Below are 4,293 nucleotides of genomic sequence, written 5' to 3'. Positions count from 1 at the left end.
AAGGAATAATTAAGGTCAAACCAGCAAGGGCACCAACAAGACAAAAGCATAGACCCAGGCTAGGCTGTGGGATCTCCACTTGTACTTGCTCCTTTGCTTCACAGACAAGGGTATATGATGGACCCAGAAGTGCATATGGGATCAAGGAGGCAAGTGTGGGGCATGGAGAGTCCTTGCTAGATGGTTGGTGATCCCTAGTAGTGACTAACAGTCTTTGAAATAGTATGGGGCCCCATTGCTTAGGCACCATGAATATGATACCAGCCCTTTATGTATCTTACATTTTTTGTTGAGACAGGGTCTTACTGTTGAGCCTTGGCTGTCCTGGAACTCACTCGGTAGAACAAGCTAGTCTCAAACTCACAGAGATCCTCTGATAACTGCCTCGCAAGTGCTGGGATTAAAGGAGTGTGCCTACCTTGCTCTGGACCCTTTAAATAAGGCACCGTTAATCAAATTCCCCTTCCCACAACAGCATATGTATCCTGTCCATCAGTAAAAGGGGGGTGCTGGCCTTGTATGGCCAAGAATGACCTAGAACTCCTGATCTTTCTACTTCAACTTTCAAGTACTGGGATTACAGATGTGCACCATACTACCCAGAATATTAAATGCTAGCTATGGAAGCCAGGGCTTTGTGCCTGCTAGGCAAGTCCTACTGTACACATGAGCCACATCCCCAGTTGCCAGAATCTCTTCTGAAAAAAAAAGAACCCAAGAGCTGACAATGGGGTTCCTAAGAAAGGACAAAAATGGGAGTGGATCATCCCCTTTTCTTTTTAAAAAAGACTTATTCATTTATTTATTTTTAATATGTATAAATTGCTCTGCTAGCTGGAGGGTGGTGGCACACACCTTTAATCCCAGCACTCGGGAGGCAGAGGCAGGCAGATCTCTGTGAGTTCCAGGCCAGCCTGGTCTATAAAGTGAGTCCAGGACAGTCAAGGCTGCACAGAGAAACTCTGTCTTGAAAAAAACAAACAAGGGCCGGGCGTGATGGCACACGCCTTTAATCCCAGCACTTGGGAGGCAGAGGCAGGTGGATCACTGTCAGTTCGAGGCCAGCCTGGTCTACAAATCGAATCCAGGATAGGTAAGGCTACACAGAGAAACCCTGTCTCTAAAAGGAAAAAAGGAAAAAACAAACAAAAACAAAACAACAGTAACAAAAAAACAAAAACAAAAAACCCCAACAACCCAAAAACAAGAAAAGGAAGACTGACCTTACTATGTCAGACTTCCCCGATTTTCATTCATCCCTCAAGGGCTCCCAGGTTCATCCATGGCCAAGGACCAAATAGAAAGTCCCTGGGCACTGAAGAGATGGCTTAGGGGTTAAGAGTATTGACTGCTCTTCCAGAGGACCTGGGTTCAGGTCACAACACCTACATGGTTGCTCATAGCCATCTGTAACTCCAGTTGCAGAAAATCTGATGGCTTTTGCTGGCCTCCACAGGCACCAGGCATGTATGTGGCAAACACTTATGGACATAAAAATTAAAATAATGAAAGGTCAGCCAGGCGTGGTGGCGCATGCCTTTAATCCCAGCACTGGGGAGGCAGAGGCAGGAGGATCGCTGTCAGTTCGAGGCCAGCCTGGTCTACAAAGTGAGTCCAGGACAGCCAGGGCTGTTACACAGAGAAATCCTGTCTCGGAAAACCAAATGAAATAAAATAAAATAAAATAAAATAAAGTGCCCTGCCTACACATATACCTGCACACCAGAAGAGAGCATCAGATCAGATGCCATTATAGATGTCTGTGAGCCACCACGTGGTTGCTGGGAATTGAACTCCGGACCTCTGGAGGATCAGTCAGTGCATTTAACCTCTGAGCCATCGATCTCTCCAGCCCCTTGTGTTTTCTTTTTATTCTGGATCCAGACTTTGCACACCTAGTACTAGCATCCTTCCTAGGAGGAGGGAAGCTCACAGAAGACACTGGCCAAGGGACAGGCAGACACAACTAGATAAGGCCTCCCTTGGCCCATTGTTGTTATTGTTCAACGATAGAGAGGAGGAGGCTGCCTAGCCCTCTGGAAGGCTCCAGGAGCTGCTCACCTCAACAGGGGACAACAGGCAGCAAGGGCAAGTCCTAACAGAAGGGGAGGGGACAGCTTCCCCCTCTACATAGCTGGGACTGTGCACTCTGGGACAGCACCTGCCCCCAAGTCACCCAGAGCAGCCTCTTAGCGCATCCTGGCACCAGTTCTGCCTGCACGGGTCCTCACCCTCACATCCCCTTCTCCAGCCAAGGCCTGGCAAAGTTACTCAGGAGTCACTGTCCCAGGCTGAGATGGGCTAAGCAGGGGTCCCGCCTCCTTGCCTCTCCACTATACACAGGGGGCTGAGAGGCCCGGGGCTGTAGAGAGGGCAGAAGATGCCTGGCTGGAGATTGGGGACAGGCCTCTGAGGACACCTGCCTGGTTAGAGAGGCTCCAGGGGATGAACTGGAAGGTAACCTGGCCAGGGAGGCAAAAGGAAAGGAGGTGGGTGCCCTAAACTGGCCGGGAGCCAGGTGTATGACACCCACAAGTTTGCCTACCATCTTTAATGTGTCCTTTAAAAAAAAAAAAGGAACGAACTGTTTTGTGTGTGTGTGCCTGCGTACCTGTCTGTGGGCCACACTCATGCCTACAGAAGCCGGAAGAGGGCACCGGATCACCTGTGCCTGGAGTTACACATGGCTGCTGTGCCACCATAATATGGATGCCGGGAATCGATCAGTTCTGAGCCTTGTGGAAGAGGAGCAAGTGTTCTTTTTGTTGTTGTTTTGTTCTGTTTTTTGTTTTGAGACAAGGTCTCTGTGTAGCCCTGGCTGTCCTGGTACTCACTCTGTAGACCAGGATGGCCTCGAACTTGCAGCAATCTGCCTGCCTCTGCCTCCTGAGTGCTGGGATCACAGGCGTGTGCCACCACGCCCGGTGGAGCAAGTGCTCTTAACCACTGAGCCATCTCTCCAGCTCCATGCCTACCACTCTGGACAGACCCAGTCACACAGGAAATATAGGAGGTACCACAGGCTACCAGGAGGAGGCAGGCTGGGTGCACAGTTGTGGGCACCTCAGCTGCCTTTGCATGTGGGTGTCTCAGCCAGGCCACATGGCCTAGAATCTGCAGTGGGGTGGAGATGTGCAGCAAGCACAACAGACTCCATGGCCTGGCTCTGTTGGCCAACAGGTACCAGAAGCTAAGAGGCCCAGGCCACACAGCCATTTGTCATCCACAGCCTGACCTCCCACCCAGCAAGACTAAGAAGGGGAAGGGGATCGTTGGCTCCAGTTGGAAGCAGGGACCAGAGGCTGTTGAAGTTCAGGCTGCACTCAGGACAGGGCAGGGGACGGCAGGGGACGGCAGGGCACGGCAGGGCAGGGGCAAGGCTCAGGTGACCACTTCTCCTCCCTTCAGTCAGCCTGACAGCAAAGGCCTTCTGCTCAAACCCCCATCCACCCTATAAGGAAAAGGGGGCAATACCTTTTGTAGAACTCCCCTCAGTAGTGGGAGCACTTCTATACTACCAGGAACTGTCCGCTAGTTCCTTAGACGTCTACAGGGCTGGCCCAGGCCAGGGAGGCAGGTTGGGAGTAGAACAGAGGGGACAAACAGCAGGTGATGCTGGGAGTAGCCCACAGAGGCAGCAGTTAGCTGTGGGGGAGGGTTATAGACATCAGTGGAGGAACAGATGCCCAGGCACATGCCAGGCAGCTAGGGCCTGAATGGAAGGCAGGGAGACTAAGCTGGGTGGCAGGAAGGGATCAGCCAGGATCCCAAGACTGGTAGGTGAAGGCAGAGGACATCAGTTTGAGTCATAGTACTTGCCAAGGACTACCAAAGACAGAGTAATTTAGACCAGTGCCCTCTGTGGTCCCTTCCTAGTGCCCCCAAAGAGGGCCAGTGTGTGTCCTTTCTCCACAACACCCAGACCAGAAAGGAAACCCAGGCCCAGATGCCACAGAAAAGAGGGGCCCAAGGGGCAGAACATTAGCCCACAACAGATAGCCCCAGGCCAAGATGAATGCACACAGTAGAACAAAAGCAGAATCCTTGACATGAGACAGCTGTAGAAGCTCTGAGGGTGGGTGCCAAGAGTGGCCACACTGTCCCCCAAAGTCCCTAGGTTCCTACCTGTGGGCAGTGACACAACAGGAACAGCTTCTGGAGACTTTGGTGTATGAGACCCTGTAGATCGTCACCAGCTTTCTCTACAGGACTTCCCTTGTTTTGTCTACCACCGGAACACTATGAACTCAAAGACCGCAGCTGAATGCGCCCCAAATACAACTACAACTGGTC

Source organism: Acomys russatus, chromosome X (assembly GCF_903995435.1).
Source record: "Acomys russatus chromosome X, mAcoRus1.1, whole genome shotgun sequence".
Lineage (NCBI taxonomy): Eukaryota > Metazoa > Chordata > Mammalia > Rodentia > Muridae > Acomys > Acomys russatus.
The sequence above is the reverse complement of the archived record's forward strand: the minus strand, read 5'-3'. Positions refer to the sequence as shown.